Source organism: Hippocampus zosterae, chromosome 7 (assembly GCF_025434085.1).
Source record: "Hippocampus zosterae strain Florida chromosome 7, ASM2543408v3, whole genome shotgun sequence".
Lineage (NCBI taxonomy): Eukaryota > Metazoa > Chordata > Actinopteri > Syngnathiformes > Syngnathidae > Hippocampus > Hippocampus zosterae.
Window position 1 is genome coordinate 6,773,158 of NC_067457.1, and position 20,543 is coordinate 6,793,700.

The 20,543-nt window shown below is 45.3% G+C and overlaps 1 protein-coding gene across 19 annotated transcripts in view; it reads left to right on the forward strand.

Moving 5' to 3' along the window:
- The window catches only part of rbfox3a (RNA binding fox-1 homolog 3a), a 222,609-nt gene that overhangs the window by 60,632 nt on the left and 141,434 nt on the right, over positions 1-20,543 (forward strand). The window contains exon 4 of one of the 19 annotated variants that reach the window (XM_052070503.1): positions 12,136-12,185. The exons of the other annotated variants lie outside the window; for them this stretch is intronic. The gene's annotated coding sequence lies outside the window, so the exon portion shown is untranslated. The remainder of the gene's footprint in view (positions 1-12,135; positions 12,186-20,543) is intronic. 19 annotated transcript variants of the gene reach the window in all.

Below are 20,543 nucleotides of genomic sequence, written 5' to 3' on the forward strand. Positions count from 1 at the left end.
GTGGTAGGCTGTAACATATGCCTCCCAATTTTTCTAGACTTAGGTGAAGCATACAACTGTGAACCCCAGCCTAGGGTGTAGTCTGCTTTTCACTCATTAGCAGCTGAGAGAGACTCCGATTCACCTGAACAGGATCAGAGGTAGTGAATATTGCTCATTCAATCTTATTTTCTCATAGAAGAAGGTAATCTTAAGAAGAAGAGTGCAGCAACTCAAGTGGTATCAATGCAAGATTATTCTCTGAGCAATTGTGGATGCAATAAACTCTGGAGGAGGTATTTGTCATCAACAAATGGAAAACTAAAAGCATGAACTCAAATATAAATGATAAATAGTCCCTCAAATGTCCACGTTTTGTTTTTGTTTGTTTTTGTTTTAAAGGCCGTGACTATTTTTGTATCTTGGGGTGAAATCAGGAAAGTTGGATGCTATTCCTGAAGAGATCATACCACCTGGTGGTCATCTCTGCTTACTGCAAAGAGGTTGAACCTGCTGTACAATTGCCCACAAAAATCAGCAACGTTTGTTATAGGAATGAAGGACTGACTATTTTTGTACTCACTGTACAATTTTTATTGATATTTATAACCCCCTTAAACTTGATCAGTACACTTTTTATTATTAAACCATGCATGTTATTTTATCCTCTTCTGCACGTGACGTCCTTGCTCCTCTTATTACGTATTCAGCTGTTTTTATTATTACTATTTTGGTGTCTATGATAACAAAAAAATAATAATACCCCTGACTGCATTGTCAGTCGTGGAAGTTCGAATCGTCTCCACTTCCTCCCCACTGAGATGCCCAACAAACCCTCTCTGCTTAGGAGCCGCCATGTTTGGGAGCTGCCAATAGATGGCAATGGAAACATTCAGAACTGGTACTGTATAAAAGCAGAGAAAAAAAATAATAATACATCCTGCTCACCAGGACATCAACTATTTTTCATTGATGACTGTTAATTAAGGAATGTCTTGATGTATTTTTATTGCAGTATATCCATTTTTTTAATTGTGATGATGGGGAACTGTAATGTTCTGCTCATTTTGATCAGTTATTCTTTTTTTTTTTTACCTGTCAGTGTACAGACGCCCCGTTATATGTCAGAAATAAGACTCAACGGGTTTATGGGAGTGCCATTGAAAATGCATGAATCATTTTCATTATTAATTGGAGTCATTAGAGTGTTCTCCGACTGGCTGGTGGGTTGCAGGTGGAAAAAGAAATTTAAGAGGAGGACTGCAGGGGGAGGAAATGGGATGACAAAATCGAATAGTATATCATGGAATCAAAATGTAATGAAAAAATGATATCCATATCCAACTTTACATACTGTATGAAGTACTGTAACAGCACCAAAAATAGGAGTATGCACGAAAGAGCTGTTTTTTTTTTGATCATTTGAATGTGTATGTAGATAAATATGTGTGATAGGACATTTACATTAAAATTTGGTCTGTGCTGTGGACTCTTGAAGCAGTGAATCCCACAATAGATTTCACTTTTCAGGCTTCTGTTGTCCCTTAAAAGGTCGCCGAAGAAATCAAACATGGCACATCTTTTGAAGCACTATTTGCCCTAGCTGTCTTGTAGTGCAAAGATAAATGATGACAGAGATGTTTGGTGCCTGACCGTTTGTAAATCCTGGAAGCACCACACAAGTTGTAGTCTTGATATGACCAACATTTGGTCATTGTGTGTGGTGACATATCCAGGCACTTCCACAGACATTTGGAAGTGTGGGGTGGGGGGTCAGATGCTCACGCAAAAAGAAAGGGGCACTGATTACAACACTTATCAAATGATTAACAGGCAAAATAAAATAAAATAAAAATCATAAAAACACGACAATGAATCTCTGAACAATTGAATCGAAAAACAAAGCGTGCAACTCATTCTAAGCAATGCATCTAAACTTCACAAGTGCACACCCCTTCGTACCTCCTCTTGGAACATGTTTATTTGCCATGCTTTATTATTATAATTTTTTTCTTCAGACTTTCACCTTAAAATAGTTCCAATATTTTAAATGCAGTGAAGCTACGAGTAAGGAACTTGAACACATTTAGAAAGCAGTGCAACTCTATAAATTCTGTCTCTATCTGTAGCAGTTGTCTTTATCTGTTTATTATTTTTTTTTAATAAAACCCACCAAACATCAGTGAACAGCTGGAGGAAAAAAACCAAAACAAAACAAAGAAAATGTGCAGGCTAGAAGTTATAAACGGATTCTATTTGTATGAGAAAACAAGCATTTAAACAGGTGTTACCCCGCACCACAGATTTTTTTCCTTTTTTGTGTATGTGTGTGTGTGTGTGTAATGTCAGAGCATTAGAGACGTAACGTTGTCAGCAACGTTGAAATGTTAAGTCGTGAGGATTATATTGTACCCAACAATGGCAGGGGAATTCGCATTTTCATTACCTTCCTGTCTGATGCTGCGGGTCAGGGGAGACCTGCAGGCTGCGGCGCGTTGGCCTGCCGGCTGCCGCTCGGCACTGGATGAGAGCTGAGTGGAGCAGGTAGAAGGAGGGGCAAGGCGGGGGCTTGTGTGTGCTGCGGATGAGCGGGGGAGGAGGGGGGGGGGAAGTAATTCTCGCAGGAACTCAAATAAATGTCCATCATATTAGAAAAAATCACTTTAGGGGGGAAATTAATGACATAGAGGGTCTTTTTTATTATTATTATGATTATATATTTTTTTATATTGATGATGGAAAAAAGGTTCGAGCAGAAAGGGCTACCATTCTCATGCAGGGCAAAAGGGCACTAATCAAATACATGTTATCAGAATCAGAATCAGAATCATCTTTATTGGCCAAGTATGTAGAACACACAAGGAATTTGTCTCCGGTATAACATGCTGCACTAGTATCATCATCGTAAACAACAAAATCGTTGAACCATTTTAGAGTAACCAGTAGTTTTGTAGTACCATTTTGTGGTGCAAGAAGAGTGACTATGTCAGTGACTGTTTAAGGAGTTAATGGCTAGAAGGAAGAAGCTGTTTAAGTGTCTACTGGATTTGGTGCGCATGGATCTGTAGCGTCTGCCTGAGGGGAGTGGCTGAAAAAGGTGGTGGGCAGGGTGCGGGGGATCCAGGAGGATTTTCCGTGCCCTTGTCTTGATTCTTGCTATGTTTTAAGTGTTCGTAATTCCATGAGTTCTTTATTTTTCATTTTATTCAAGGCTGGAGTGACACAATCATCATGCATTTGCATCAAGGTGGCCCAAAGAGGCAAACCACAAAAAAACTCCGATTAGAAACGGCCCACTTCCAAACAGAGATCGAAACATGATAGCTGCCAATGCGACCGTAGCATAAATTTCATTCAATGTGCACTTTTTTTTCTCGCAAATGACACGGCACGGTTTGTGTAGTTGCAATACTTCGATTCATGTGCTAGCCTCCTGCTAAAAGGATTCATATCCCTTTTGCTGGCGAGTGTAAATGTCGCGATAGTACTCTTACCATTGTACACACACACACACACACACACACACACACACACACACACACACACACACGTATCAGTATTTTGGTGCTTTGCTGATAACAGAGAATTGCTGACCAGCTCCTGACTCAGGCCAGTGCAAAAACAAAGACTACAAAACATGCTACATTTTTAATACCCTCTGTGTGTGGAGGTGGCGGGGGGGCGCATTTCTTGCAACAGCACAGCAGTCCGGGCGTTAGTTTTTACTGTAACCTCCAGACAAATATGAAGAGAGACCCAGTGGGTGATATTTTGTTGCTTTCTCCTCTGCCTCCCAGGCCTTGGTTCCATTTGTCACTTAATTAAAGCCTTCATTTGCTCCCTGGGAAGTGCAGATTGCTCCGCTTTTGCTTCTTACCCATTGTCTTGCCTTACACCTCTCATGATGCGATGTCGCTTAATATAATCGCTCCAGCCACATGTGCCACTGCGCAAGTGTACATAGTATGCAAAAGATGCCTTACCAAGTAATTATTTGACAGGGGCTGATGATCACCCCGCCCTTATTTATTTATTTATTATGCATTTGTTAGCCATTCGTTACCACCAACTGTTATGCGAGCCCAACTGCAGGGCCATGTGAGTGTCATCATGCATATCATCTTCCCCACATGTTCATAAAAAATTCCCATTATTCCAGCACTTTTTTTCCCCCCCGCCTCCGGGGAGAACAGTGGAGTGCGTTTCTCCATTGTGGACCCTTAACTGAACGCAAAGATGTATTTATGACCGCCCTGTGTGACATTAACATTTTGGGAGGGAAAATAATGGCGCATTCGGCTTTGGGGTAAAGGCCCCGTAAATCTAGCGGCTTACACTTAGCGTGCTTTATTATGCTGGTTGTCAAGCCTCTCATCACCATCATCTTGCTCCCAATGCACGCACTTTCTCTTTTCCCTCCTACGCTCTTAAAGCATTCCCCTAATCATTCTGCATACTATGAGAACCTTTAAATGCGCACGCACTCGATTGCAGGACACCGGTCAATCTTTTGCAGGTTAAAACACACACCAGTTTTGAACTTCTTAACCCTTTAATAGCACCAATAATGATAACCTGTAACCTGATAAACTGTCCACTGTATTAACTATGTAGTAAAATGACTTGACACCTACCTGCAGAATGTCTCGTACATGCAAACTCCACACAGGGAGGCCGGAGCTGGAATTAAACCCGATACCTCTGCACTGTGAGGGCGACCCGCTACCCACTGGTCCCACCGGGCCGCCCAATATCAATTCGTGTCAGGATATTAAGTGGTTTACTTCTTCCGAAGGAGATTACATATCTCTTGCATTCATCTTGTGATCCTTTTATAATTTCCTCTGACATGCACTTTTGTTGCTGCTGAGCTCCGCTTTAATCTTGCACAATTTAACCCCGGCACTTTAACAGTGGGTGTGCGTCCGTGCGTGCGTGCATGCATGTGTGTGTCAGCATATGTGATGGTTATGCCAGCAGTCATTTAACTGAAAGGTCAGGATTGTAATTATATCAAAGGGTTTGCATGTTAGTGTGTGTGTGTGTGTGTGTGTGTGGTTCCCTTTAAGGCTTCCGTTGTTGTAAAAGAACTGTCATGATCATGATGAATGTGAAATGAAAGATTTTGCCTTTAACGCACACACTCACACACACACACACACACACACACACACACGGTTTGATGAGCCTTTATCTCAACATTACTGTATTGAAGTGACAAATAAATGGTTGACAAGAAAAAAAAAAGCACACAGTGAGAGCACAAAAAAAAGTCAAATCCATTGCGAAAGATTTCATTGTTTCATCTTTCACTGTAGGTTGCTGAAAGAGGTGAATGAGCAAAGATATGCAATCTTTCTCATTAATAATTTAACATCGTTTGACAGATTAAGTGGCATCGTATCATCCCTCCCAGCCCTTGAGGATATCTCACCTCACTCTGCTGCCACGACACCCTTTTTTCGGATTCGCTGCCGGGCACAGAGCGTCTGCGCGTATTAATCACAAGTCATACTTTAAAATTTTAAGCGGCTCAAGTGTAAAAAAAAAAAAAAAAAATTTTTTTTGTTCCGAGGTTGAACCAAGATCTGCCATTCTCAAGTGACTGCCGGTGCACGCCAACAGATTACGTGGACGCATCTTCATCTTGGAATGTCCCAAAACCAAAAAATCAGCAGAGGTGCATCGTTAGCATGTATTAGCATTGACTAGAAGATTAGCATTTACTAATGCTGGCCTGATTTATATTGTCATGCGTTTTGATTTTTGTGTAGATTCTGGTTGGTGAAAATAGTCAACAACCCGCCATTTCCACAAACCAGCAGCTCCTTTACTGTTAAAAAGTAAACTGCCCTTTAAGGGAACGAATAAGGAAACAGACTGGAGTATTTTTGGCGTTGACATCGCTAGCAACGTCCTATATGTGGTGGAATGACACACTTGCTCGAGTTTGCCACTCCTTTTGCACCTCTTTTGTTCATATTGTATTGTATCGGGTGTACAGGGGGTGCCACTGCTGGGCACGTGGCGTTCCACAGTAAGGGAATACAGTTAATTCAAATGCGCCAACAGTCAAGAAATAATGTTGTTTCGCTGCAATAATGGCCTTTCGCAAGGGGTTCTAAAGAAAAAATGTTACATGGCTGGTGGGAAACGAGGGAAGGAGGCAGAGGTACCAAAGTAATAACTTTAATATTTAATCATCCTGAAAATTAAAGCAACACTTTTTTTTGTTTGCCCCAGACAGAAAAAAACCCCACCACTGTAATCATGACTAACAGTAACTTTTCTATTTTGTACGTTTGACCTTTGCGTGCCTGATTTGCCACCATCACCTAGTGTGCATTTAAATCTCATACCAACAGGTGCTGATGTTGACCTGAAAGACATGAATTCTGCCATCCTAAACTCGTATGACTAAATTTACTCCTGTAAATAAATAAACAACATTTGTCGTCGGCCTTTGCCATCATCTTTCGGTCCTTCCGTGCGGAATCGGCCGATCGAAACTAAGTTTGCGGCTTGCTGCAGCGCCTCCTACCTCCCTCTGTCATTCTCGGCACATTAACTATTGATAATCTGTGGGAAAGCATCACATTCCGAAATAAAAATCACTGTCTAAATGTATTCAGAGACTGCTCATAAAACTGTAATTATACACATTACTTTGAATATGAAATGCAGGCTGACAGTTATTGTCAGCGGCTAATAAAAGCCATCAATCTCCTCAGCTGTTGGGTGCGACACATGGGCCAGCCCTCTCTTTCACCTCGAAATTTACCGAACATTGGCACAGCGGAACTCCAGTTTTGCTCCCGCTGCCTTTATAAAAAAGTGTGCATGCATGCTATCATATATTTTAAGCTAGTTTATTCAATGCCTTCGTCCAGTAATGCAGTGCGTCTTGTGTATGTGTTCACTAGAAAACTAGTACCCGTAACTTACACTGCGCCTCTTAATACGGTGCACGATATGTTTGGGAAAATACGGTAATGAGTTTAAGAACATCCAAACGGATTTGCATATATTCACCAGGCAGAATTGGACTCAAAATGATGAACAAAAAGTTCAGCGTTGTACTCTTAAAATTTGTGTTCCGCTCATGACAGTTTTACATCACGCTTAGAGTATTTCTCACCAAAAGTTTTAACTCTTTTCCGCACCGCAGTGTGACATAGCGGTGTGGTCTGATATAATCCTTCAATCGGGATGGTGTCATTCCTGGATTGACAGGTTTATCCTCCAATCAGGACAGTGCCTTTACCCGATTGACAGGCTAATCCTTTTATCCTGACAGTGTTATTCCCAGATTAATATGATAATCCTCCAAACCAGTGTGGCTCTCATATCATAACATGAACTACTACTACGCTCGGCCTGATTTTAATGCAATTGAGGGATGCTACTACGATTGGCTGGGACTTGGCTAGGTTCCCTCCCACAACGGCGCACACTGGCGCAAAAGCCCGGTTCCATCTAACTCTCCTTGCGCAAAATACCAAAAGAAAGAAAACTCCAACAATGCACACAGTATGTTTCTGCTTTGTGCTCGACTTTTTCGAGGGCATGGCAGAAGATTGTAACATACCGACAGCGGAAAGTGATTTCTGACCTTTCCTCAGGAAACAATGCGGTGCAAAGGTCCATTGCGCACAATCTTAGTGCATCACAGGCAGTGCGTCCGCCATTGTCCGTTAGAGTTAACATACAAATTAATGTCCCCTGTTTGGGATCTCGGTAAATAAAACGACGTCGGATGAGCGTTTTCCTTGTTATCGTTTCTCTGCTTTTGAGGCATGAGTCTCTTCAGTGCAAGTGTGCACACGTGAGTCATCGTGTATCTACAGTATCATTTGCCTCGTGGCTGGCAGCCAGCCGAGGGTATAAAATCAAGCTAGGCTGAGAAGGGGAGGCCGAGATAATTGAAAAATCAAAGGAGGGCTTTGCTAATTTGATTAGGCAGCGCCGGATTGTTCCCAGTCAAATGAGATTTCATGATGACACCATTAAATTGTAACTTGCGCTGGACAAGAGCGAGGTTGGAGAAGCGGTATTGGGGAAACGATGAGAAGAGGATGAGTGTAATCATGAGACTAATGACATGAAGATGGCGAGATATTGGGTGCGTTAGGAGGAATAATAATAATACTAATATTAATATGCCTCACACTGTTTATATTTTACACAACGTCCCAACTTCATTGGAACTGGTCTTTGCAATTCACTTTGCAGCGTACATTCATATATATGGTCTTGTTGGTGAAGCAGAATGAGCAACAGCCTGCGTTTGAATATTAACGATTCCATACAAAGGTTTGTGGTACACATACACGAGATGGTCCCAAAATTACTTTACTGTGTCTGTTTCGGCCACTCAGCCTTTTTCCTAACACGTTAAAAGATGCTGCCCTGCAACAAATTATAAACAACCGATTACTATAATCAGGAGTGCTGTGCGACAGTTATGGTGATGTTAAAGAAAGAATGGAAATTGTTGACTCTGGAATTATTCTGACGATGCAAGGTTTTTCAATTCAACGTCGAAAGCCCGGTGTTGCACTTTCACAAAGACATCCACACTGGAGACTTATTCATAAAAGGTCCATTTGGGAATTTGGTCTTAAAAGAATGAGAATAGTTGACCCTACCCGTTCTCATTTTCAGTCGCCGTTGGTCACTGGCTTGCTTGTTGTTTGTTGGTGGTTGGCCTCCTTTGAACCCTTTCAACTCAAACATATCAAGGGGGTGTGAACAAAAAATTAAATCAAGAAATTAGGGCTGGACGAGTACAACCAATATGTGGTATCGAGTAATCATTGAAGCAACAGATACCAGCAACAGATATCTAAGCTGAAATTTAGATCGAGTAAGTCTTCGTCAACAACAGCTGCCACTATACTGCGACCGATTGACACGTCGGTGAATCATCATCTGCATCGGAAAGGTAAGGTCTTGGTTCAAAAACATGCATTTATCTTTTAGGATCAAAAGTACAAGAGCTCTCGGTACTTGGTATTGGTGTGTACTCATAGAGTGACAACTCGTTCTGGTATTAGTCAAAAGTAACAGGACACCTATCATGGATACACAAACATTGGCCCATTTACAGTCTGAGTAAGTGATGTGTGAGCAGAGGGACCGCATATTTACTGCAAACGGAATAATAACAGATAAAAAAAAGGGAATCATCTTAAAATGACACGAATGTTGTGACAGTGCTCTGTATCAACGCCTCGAGACTTAAATCATTAATGTCAACGGAACCCCTGAGGCCCTCGCTCCTTTTCCAGCGAACACTCCGCCGGCTCTTGAATACGATTGTTGCAAGCTCCGCACTAATTATGGCATGGCATTAAAGTTTCCAAACAATAAAAGCGGCACAAAGGGGGAATGAAGTGTTTGCGCGGGTGATTGAAGCAAACGCGAGCCTGAGTGAAACGGTTTTACGTGGTTAACTGTGAACGAGCCATCGGACGAATCACTGATGAGATGGTGGTCGGCGTGACAGGCAATAAGAAAATATCCCTACATCAGGATAGTCATTTTCATGTTTTATGGAATCAAGTGAGATATTTTCTCATTTGCATTTTTTTGGGGACTGCGTTTGAAGAGTCAGTTCTAGCATTTCGCTTCTTGCCTGAAATTTTTGATAAAGGAGTATTGGACCACAGTCCAGTGTGTGAATCTGGTTACGAGGCGCTACCTAGAGTTACTTCCCGTGCCCTACTCTCGGTTATGCATGTTTTCTTTTTGTGTGAAGTTGCTCAGAGAACAATTTATCACCACCCCACATTGTCTTGGCTGTGCGAATGAGGTTATATTTCATAACGGCATTCTGCATTGTCCTGGAGGTGCAGGTACTTCACAGAAAGGTAAAATAGTTTATTCCCCCGCCCCCGTGCCCGTTTCAAGCAGTATTTCCATATTTCACTCCGTAGGTAGTTTGCGCATGTGTTTATTTTTTAATACCGTAGTTTCCGTAGTATAAGGCGCACCTAATAGCATTCAATTTTCCCAAAAGCCGACAGTGGGCTTTATAATCCGGTGCGCCTTACATATGCATCAATATTCTGATTTCTTGACGTAGAATTTTAATTGTTCTGTCAAGCGCCTTGTTACTGCCGCAGTAGTTATGAATATATAAACAAAGCTGTATTGTATTCCCTTTAGCGTAGCTCCATCTAGTGGATGCATAACGCAACCACAGCCACTATTGTGGGTTCTATTCTATGCACCTTATAATGCAGTGCGCCCTATATTTGAAAATCGTTTTAAAATAGGCCATTCATCTGAAGCGTCTTATAGTGGCAAAAATACAGTAATAATTGTATCTACATGCTCCGGTTATACGGGTGTTTTGGTGGTTGTGATCACCTTTTCCCAAAGCAAAGCTCGCTCACCACAGTATTTGTTGGTGTCACGCTCTTCTTTTCCCGCTCAACATCTGTTTAGCCTTTTGAGTGCCTACTTGGTCACCGGAGAGGGCACTTATCTCTGTGGCTGTTGTCTGTGAACTCGGTTTGCTATCCCACAAGGCCCGTTGTTAGACAACCCGAGTGGGTCAATGGCCCTTGCCGACCAGCTCAAACAATCAGTGCACACTCAATAGCTGACCCATTAAGATGTGGAGTGGCATTAACACACCAACTCAAGATTCTCAAGTCCATCTCGGAATCACAAGTAGGAGCGAGCGGACAGACGTAAAGGACATAAAACCTGCGGAGGGGGCGGAATCAATGCCCTATTCGGGGCTCAGGGTTCCGAAGTGAGAAATAGATATCGTGGTAGTTCACTCATAGGAAATCTATCTCGATTACATACCAGTAATTGAGAACATTGTTGTAGGATTAAAAACATCAAGCTAGGTGGGAAAGATATGCAAAATGCTTTTCAATGATTGGCGGTTTCAAGCCAGGACTGTTTCAGTTCTTGTGATGTTATAAAGTGTACGGGCACTGGCAGCATTATGCTAGCTATAGTCAAGCACAGCCAGGAAAATAGTATCCAATACAATCAATCTATTTTCTGTCTGTGAATCTATGATAGTATTTTACTATTTTTACTATTCATTATTTCAATTTGTCAACTGAAATTTTGCATCGACTCCAAATGTGACAATGGCCCGGCAGAACCGCTTCAGTATATGCTAGCCATTAGCATTCAGTGTTTCAGGGTTTTTTTTTTTAACCTTTGACTGAGCATGCATGTAATAAAATGCAGAGATGTGATATGACATGCATACATTATTTTGATATTCACGAAGTACATGTGTGAGTAGCAAGAAAATTGCCTGCTTGGAGCTGTTCGTTGCCAATTACTGTTTAACACCCTTGTTTTTCCCACCTTGGCACTCTCCCGTCTACTATTCTTGAGTGCTTTGCTCTGTCAAATCCTGCTATTTATTTTAAGTTTATCAATATTGCTCCACCGTAAGCCCCGTTATGAGCCTGTCCAGGCGAAATGCAATCACACTCCCAGGAGCAATACCTAAATACGGCTAATTTCATGAAAAAAACAATTCACTTTAGGCGGTGTGGGGGCACAATTGTGATTGTTAATGCGGTCGTCAGTTCAGCCGAATAGTAAAATGAGATCATAAAGCAACAAGGAAAGCTTTCATGATGCAGCATTGGTGGCGTTTCGGTACACTAAGTGCCCTTTTTATGGCCACACAACAATGAGCTGGTGAGGCATTTGCTTATATTTATGTCCCGTAATGATGATAGGATTAAGGAGCAGAGGCAGCTGTCAATCAAGTTCAGATCTACTTGGTAAATCAGTACAGAGGTCAGTTTTAAAATCTATTTCAACCACGGTTACGAGAAAATCCAAATGACGACGCGGGCTCACCATCTGGGGGAGGGGCGAAAGGGGTCAGGTGCAGCGGGAGCTGGGGGCGGTGGGTATAAGAACCAATGGCCGATACAGCCTCCACCCTTGTCACAGTCGTTCCCTCACTTGTACTGATATTGCCCGAAAATATATTTCATCCAAACCGCAAACGCGTCGCTTGTTGTCGTCGCCTTCCTCACACTTTTTACCCCAGTGGTCTTTCGACGGATTGCATCCGTTTCCCCCCATTGCAACCCCCCTCCCCACCCCTCGCATGCCCACAACCACTTCTATTCATGAGCGTTATATCTTTCTCTCTCTTAGTAATGAATGGCTGCCCATTTGTCTGAGTGTCAGCCGGAAGCCCTGAGGAGGTGTGTATCTCCCAAATCAATATCTCATTAGTTTAAGAAGCCCAGCCCTCTCTTTCTCTCTCTCTCTCTCTCTCTCTCTCTCTCTCTCTCTCTCTCTCTCTCTCTCTCTCTCTTCAACCCACCCCCAACTTACTCCTTGTTTCTTGTTCAATCTATTTTCGATAACCATTTCATCAAAAACACTTTTGCACAGTCTCATTCGCTCCTCAAGATCAGTTTATTATTGTTTGAGAAACTCAAATGTATATTGAGAATATACCCCTTCTGTAAAATGAACTGTAAGCTTTTTCATATTTAGTTTTAATATCTTTCCAACCGCAACATGCAACGACACTCTTTCTGCATTGTCCTGCGCCGGCTCTCTTATGTTTTCTTCTCCGGTGTCCCTTCAGTGTTGCCGTTCCGAGCCATAACTCTTCGTGAATGACTACAGCTACTTACGGCAGGCTCTCACCAAAGGGCGACATAAAGCACTCGCTAAGGCTTTGTCACAAGCGAGAATACCATAAGTGTTGAGAGCATCTTCATCCAGTCCGCCTCGGACCGACCGAATCACTTATCCTCAGCATGTGCGTGGGGAAAAAAAAATAATAATAATGTTCAAAACAAAACAACTTCTGGCCAGATGTCTCACACATGCACCATGCACCATGATACATGGTGTCGACCTTTCCACTCTGATATGAGAAGATGTGGAAGTACCATATATCTGAAACAAACAAATCCAAATGTGAATATAATGTACAGCAAATACGAATTGAATTCATCCTACAGAGGAACCTTGAAGTTTGAATGTGACATGTTTATTTCTTGCCACGTCTGTAATTTTATACATTCGTATTGGCACGTCACACAGAATTGAATCCCCCCTCCCCCCCCAAAAAAAAAATTTGAAAGAGTAGAAGAGGACAGCGGAAGCACAGGCCAATGGAGATAAGCCCCGCCGTCGCGGCAAACTTTGCTGTCCTGTGCAGAAATAGTAATCGACCATTCTCCTGGGGGGAAAATGGGCATGATGTTTTATTTACAAGGAGCAAACAGTACTTTCTGGTCAAGTGTGTGTGTGTGTGTGTGTGTGCTTATTTGTATGTGTTTTATTTGGCTATCGCTGTAGTACGACCATCAGTACAATGCTAGAGAATGTTCCTTATAGCTCAGTGTCTTATAGCCTTACCTGTTTCATGGGAAATATTATTTAATGTATCTAATCTCTAGTATTGATACATCGGTGCTCTCACAAGTATCCATTGAGTATGAACTAGGCTCATAAAGTATCAAAACTTTTTTTTTTTTTTAAGTATGTGTCACTTCTACTGTGAAAATAATTTCCTGCATAAATAGTTTTCGGTCAGTTGTGGTGTCTCACAGTTTTACAAGATACCCCCCCCCCCCCCCCCCCGAAAAAGCATGGGGTTTCTAACTTGGCTCCTCACTTATTGCAAGGCGCTGTGGGGGATGACTGAAAGAATGAGATTGCTGTAGCGGGAATTGGTTTCTTCCAGCATGACCGTTCTGAACTGCTATTCGCTGCCACTACTAGAGTATTAAATGCCTCGGGGCCGCTGGGCCAAGTGTTCTGGAGAGAGCTCCATCAGTATAGGAGAAGTCTTCTGGTACAGGAATAGGTCCTTTGAGTTACCAAGGCACGCTATCTATGGGTAGAGCGGACTGCACACTTTGCTAAATAAGCTGGTTTTGAGCTCATCCATCCATCCATCCATCATCTACCGCTTATCCGGGGCCGGGTCGCGGGGGCAACAGCTTTAGCAGGGAAGCCCAGACTTCCCTCTCCCTAGCTACTTCTTCCAGCTCTCCCCGGGGGATCCCGAGTCGTTCCCAGGCAAGCTGGGTGACATAGTCTCTCCAGCGTGTCCTGGGTCTTCCTCGGGGTCTCCTCCCGGTGGGACATGACCGGAACACCTCACCGGGGAGGCGCTCAGGAGGCATCCGAATCAGATGCCCAAGCCACCTCATCTGGCTCCTCTCGATGTGGAGGAGAAGCGGCTCGACTCCGAGCCCCTCCCGGATGACCGAGCTTCTCACCTTATCTCTAAGGGAGAGCCCGGACACCCTGCGGAGAAAACTCATTTCGGCCGCTTGTATCCGGGATCTCGTTCTTTCGGTCATGACCCATAGCTCGTGACCATAGGTGAGGGTTGGGACGTAGATCGACCGGTAAATTGAGAGCTTCGCCCTTTGGCTCAGCTCCTTCTTCACCACGACAGACCGATACAACGTCCGCATCACAGCAGACGCTGCACCGATCCGCCTGTCGATCTCCCGCTCCCTCCTACCCCCACTCGTGAACAAGACCCCAAGATACTTGAACTCCTCCACTTGGGGTAAGATCTCCTCCCCGACCCGGAGGGGGCACTCCACCCTTTTCCGACTGAGGACCATGGTTTCAGATTTGGAGGTGCTGATTTTCATCCCAACCGCTTCACACTCGGTTGCGAAACGCTCCAGTGAGAGTTGGAGGGCCCCGTTTGAAGGAGCCAACAGCACCACATCATCTGCAAAAAGCAGGGATGTAATACTGAGGCCCCCAAAACGGACCCCCTCAACGCTTCGGCTGCGCCTAGAAATTCTGTCCATAAAGGTTATGAACAGAATCGGCGACAAAGGGCAGCCTTGGCGGAGTCCTACCCCCACTGGAAACGATTCCGACTTACTGCCGGCAATGCGAACCAAACTCTGACATCGGTGGTATAGTGACCGAACAGCCCGTATCAGGGGGTTCGGTACCCCATACCCACGAAGCACCCCCCACAGAACTCCCCGAGGGACACGGTCAAACGCCTTCTCCAAGTCCACAAAACACATGTAGACTGGTTGGGCGAATTCCCACATACCCTCAAGGACCCTGCTAAGGGTGTAGAGTTGGTCCACTGTTCCACGGCCGGGACGAAAACCACACTGCTCCTCCTCAATCTGAGGCTCGACTTCCTGACGGACCCTCCTCTCCAGCACCCCTGAATAGACCTTACCAGGGAGGCTGAGGAGTGTGATCCCTCTGTAGTTGGAACACACCCTCCGGTCCCCCTTTTTAAAAAGAGGGACTACCACCCCGGTCTGCCAATCCAGAGGCACTCTCCCTGTTGACCACGCGATGTTGCAGAGGCGTGTCAACCAGGACAGCCCCACAACATCCAGAGCCTTGAGGAACTCCGGGCGGATCTCATCCACCCCTGGGGCCTTGCCACCGAGGAGCTTTTTAACCACATCGGTGACTTCAGCCACAGAGATAGGAGAGCCCACCTCAGAGTCCCCAGGCTCTGCTTCCTCCAAGGAAGGCGTGTTGGTGGAGTTGAGGAGGTCTTCGAAGTACTCTGCCCACCGGTTCACAACGTCCCGAGTCGAAGTCAGCAGCGCACCATCCCCACTGTACACAGTGTTAGTGGTGCACTGCTTCCCCCTCCTGAGACGTCGGATGGTGGACCAGAATTTCCTCGAAGCCGTCCGGAAGTCGGCTTCCATGGCTTCACCGAACTCCTCCCACGCACGGGTTTTTGCCTCGGCGACCACCGAAGCTGTGTTCCGCTTGGCCTGTCGATACCCGTCAGCTGCCTCTGGGGTCCCACAGGCCATAAAGGCTCGATAGGACTCCTTCTTCAGCTTGACGGCATCCCTTACTGCTGGTGTCCACCAGCGAGTACGGGGATTGCCGCCACGACAGGCACCAACCACCTTACGGCCACAACTCAGATTGGCCGCCTCTACAATAGAGGCACGGAACATGGTCCACTCAGGCTCAATGTCCCCCGCCTCCCCCGGAACATGGGAAAAGCTCTGTCGGAGGTGGGAGTTGAAACTCCTTCTGACAGGGGATTCCGCCAGACGCTCCCAACAAACCCTCACTATACGTTTGGGTCTGCCAGGACGGACCGGCATCTTCCCCCACCATCGGAGCCTACTCACCACCAGGTGGTGATCAGTTGACAGCTCCGCCCCTCTCTTCACACGAGTGTCCAGAACATGCGGCCGCAACTCCAATGATACAACTACAAAGTCGATCATCGAACTGCGGCCTAGGGTGTCCTGGTGCCAAGTGCACATATGGACACCCTTATGTTTGAACAAGGTGTTCGTTATGGACAATCCGTGACGAGCACAGAAGTCCAATAACAAAACACCACTCGGGTTCAGATCGGGGGGGCCGTTCCTCCCAATCACGCCCCTCCAGGTATCACTGTCATTGCCCACGTGAGCATTGAAGTCCCCCAGCAGAACAATGGAGTCCCCAGTAGGAGTACTCTCCAGCACACCCTCCAAGGACTCCAAAAAGGGTGGGTATGCTGAGCTGCTGTTTGGTGCATATGCACAAACAACAGTCAGGACCCGTCCACCCACCCGAAGGCGGAGGGAGGCAACCCTCTCGTCTACCGGTGTGAACCCCAATGTACAGGCACTGAGCCGGGGGGCAATGAGTATGCCCACACCTGCTCTGCGCCTCTCACCGTGAGCAACTCCAGAGTGGAAGAGAGTCCAACCCCTCTCGAGAGAACTGGTACCGGAACCCAGGCTGTGTGTGGAGGCAAGTCCGACTATATCCAGTCGGAAATTCTCTGCCTCACATACCAGCTCGGGCTCCTTCCCTGCCAGAGAGGTGACATTCCATGTCCCAAGAGCTAGCTTCTGCAGCCGAGGATCGGACCGCCAGGGTCCCCGCCTTTGGCTGCCGCCCAGCTCACATTGCACCCGACCCCTTTGGCCCCTCTCATGGGTGGTGAGCCCATGGGAAGGGGGACCCACGTTGCCTCTTCGGGCTGTGCCCGGCCGGGCCCCATGGGTGTAAGCCCGGCCACCAGGCGCCTGCCAACGAGCCCCACCTCCAGGCCTGGCTCCAGATGGGGGCCCCGGTGACCCGCGTCCGGGCAAGGGAAACTGAGATCCATTAATTTTACTCATCATAAGGGGTCTTTTGAGCCGTGCTTTGTCTGGCCCCTCACCTAGAACCTGTTTGCCATGGGTGACCCTGCCAGGGGCATAAAGCCCCAGACAACTTAGCTTCTAGGATCATTGGAACACACAAACCCCTCCACCACGGTAAGGTGACGACTCACGGAGGGGTGGTTTTGAGCTTAGTTTTGGAATTTGTCCAAGGGAGGGAAGGAGGGAGACAGCTCCCGCATGTTTATGTAGGTTGAAAGATGATCAAAATGTAGCTCACGCTCATACGTGTGGAGAAAAGAATAATGGCAACGCTTTTGAGTTCTGCATATAGCATTCCGAAAGGTAAAATGGACGCACGTCTAGCCTCGCATGCTTTGCGCTGTTTTGCTGTCGATCGAGAAGAAACGGACGCGCCAGCAGAGTGGTCGCAAGCAGCTCCATGACAGTGACTCCGGTGTCGTTTAAGAATCAATAAAGCAAAGGCAGCAGGATGAGTGGAAGCGTGTGAAAGTGGATGTGTGGCGCTCTGTGTGTGTGTGTGTGTGTGTGTGTGTGTGTGTGTGTGTAGGGCCATTTGGTTTCTTTTCGCGATTGTCAGCAGAATGGGGTGTTTAATGCGAAAGAGCCCTCCGCTCCATCTCTGACACACACTCTCAAGCTCAATGACGTACTAAAAACACGCACACACGGTGTAAGCGCTCTGAGTCCTCTATGACCATCTCATGGGATGTTTGTGCTCTCTTGCTTTACTCACTTCACACATACCATCTCTCAAAGTCCGCTCGAGTGGCATTTTTTGCACCTCCCAGACCCAACGTCACTCAGAAAAACCATCTTGTTAAACCTGTTGAGGGATAACGGTTACTACAGTGGACAGCCTATCATGTTATCTGGTTACAGGATGCACGTAAGGGTTCAACACGGGCCTTCGTTTACACGACTGTATTCCAAAACACGGTACTTATCGACCGCAAATAGTTTTTATTCAACGCCAAAGTCTAACTTGGGCGCTTGAATGATGATTTGACACCAGTCGTTTGACATTGTACAAGAGTTGTTGCTTGATTGGTTTCTCACAGCGGGTTGGAAATGATGCAGACACAATGACAGATTTGAGCCAGCAGCTGCATAACTCACTGTGGACCGTTTGTGTTGAAAGCCATTGTTGACGTCACTCGATTTATCTTCCTGGGCCGCAAACAGCAATGCCAACGCTCAATTTGGTCACGGCAATGTCCCACTTTGGCGAGTTCTCTCCATACGGGACACGCAGGTAGAGCTACATTTTTGCTTCTGATGCCCCAATTTACCGGAATGCAGTGTGACAACTTGGGCCTGCGGCAGAAAGGGAGGTGAGAGGTGACGGTGTGTAATTAGACTTTCAAACCTTTAAAGAACTAATTTGTTACTGCTTTTTTACATTGAGTGAGCAAGTTTCGTTTCGCGTTACAGTCTGCGGTATGCATTGTGCTCGTATTTTAGCCTCTCTCTCTCCCACACACACACGCTCACACAAATATGCACGCACCACCATTAATTCCACCGCTCGCCCATTAGTCTTGCATTGTTCCCCACCTACACTGACACAGGCTGATAATGCGAGTATAGATTATTCCCAGATCAGCAGTTTTGACACTGACCGAGGTTGTATAGAATGTTTGCTTTGCCTTTTTGAAAGTATAATTCGATGGAGGACTATCTATGCCTCTGCTAACTTTTTTGTTTGTTTGTTTTGTTTTCTTTTGCACCAAATTGAGCAACACTTTCTGATAGCAAGTAAAACTGACCAATAAGAGTCATTATATGGCAGTTGTTGGAAGCAATGCAATTATTTAAACCACAAACAAATGTTGCAGGTGGCATTTTTTTTAATATAAAAAAAAATTGCGGTATATCTTAGGTGACCTCAACACACATGCATTTGATCATACATCTGATATTCCACCATAGCTTCAGCAAATCTCCTGAAACCCAAGCTAACGGGTTTCCTCAAAAGCAATTTACATTTTTTAAAAAATGTCAAATTAAATTCACAGTGCTTACTCGACTAAGAGGTGGTCCGCGCCAGTGCCTCATTCCGCAGGGATGATTCCTCTGTCTGCCAGGGTTAGTTATTCAAGTCCTGCCGTCCCGTTGTTGACAGTTATTGCCGGAGCTAAAAGCGGACAAACGGTCGCAATGGAAACGGCGCAGCGCGCCATTTTATGAAGCCAAGAGGCTTGATGCTGTTGTTGTTCACTGTAGCACTAACCCGTGAAATAGAGTTCACCCTACCAGAGATGGCAGCTTACCGCTCACCCATTGTACCTCGAGGCGTTCGGATGTTTACAAAACCAAAAAAACCAAAAAAGAAAGACAGAGGTGGAGTGAAATTGAATTGAAGTCCGCTGGATGCCTCCACATACACACGCCCACTGATACACGATTGTCTTTCTTCCATTCGTCCAACATCTCATTTCATTCCCCGCCTCCCTTTTTTTAAAAGAAATATATTAATTCCAGGTGTTTACAGCACATCAGATCACATCAAATTATTTCAGGGGGTTAATTGTGTTTGATTCCAGGAGCATCACCCTCGCCCCTCAATCCCTCTCCATCCTCACATCCGCACGCGCTTTCTCTCCTTCGCTTCCCCTTCCATTTTCGCTTTCAATTACCTAACTGCCACCGCTAGGCGTGTAAGAAGGGAAAATAAAACACATGCAAGGAGGAAAAACCCACACAAGACCTTGTATAAGACGCAAGAGGCGCTTCATCCATTTATGCATGCCTCATTTAAGTGTTCCCATTGTACGCGTCCCCTCGGGAGAACGTATGCAGATGAACCGGTGGCGGCGGCGGCGGGGGGGGGCGGTTGTAGGCGAGTTCATACAAACGCACGCTGGCAAAGTCACACGAGGCAAGCACAAGTGCCTATGTAGCCAACATTTTGCTGAGGCGATGGTCTTCCTCCTGCGCGGAGAGACATAATGATCAGTGGCCATAACGCACAGTCAAGCATACTGGAGTATATGGCCACAATCAAGCTTTTATGTGGACCTGGCACAATAAACGCTAGTGGGAACTGAAAGCGCCATCCTGTGTACGGTGGGTCTTAAGGAAGTAAGCACACTCAACCAGAAAGTTAGATTTGTGTGAAATTACTTCAAAGTAAACCGATGGGGGGGGGGGGGGGGGGGAAGTGACACTACGACATGATCGAATCAGTTCAAAATTTTGGGGGGGGGGGCATTTCCATGAGCAGAGCAGCATCAGGTCATGGTATGTGACCTTTCTTGACATGTAACATATTGCTACCTCTCTCCCCTGCTTCCTCTTGTCTATTTGTTAAGTGTTTCCACACAGTCACAAAACAGCACAGTGACTGCGTTTGCATTCAGTCAATAACCCTTTGACAAGCAGAATATTAGCATATGATTTTTTTTAATGTGTATTTATTCCTTACTATTATCATTTCAGTAACAG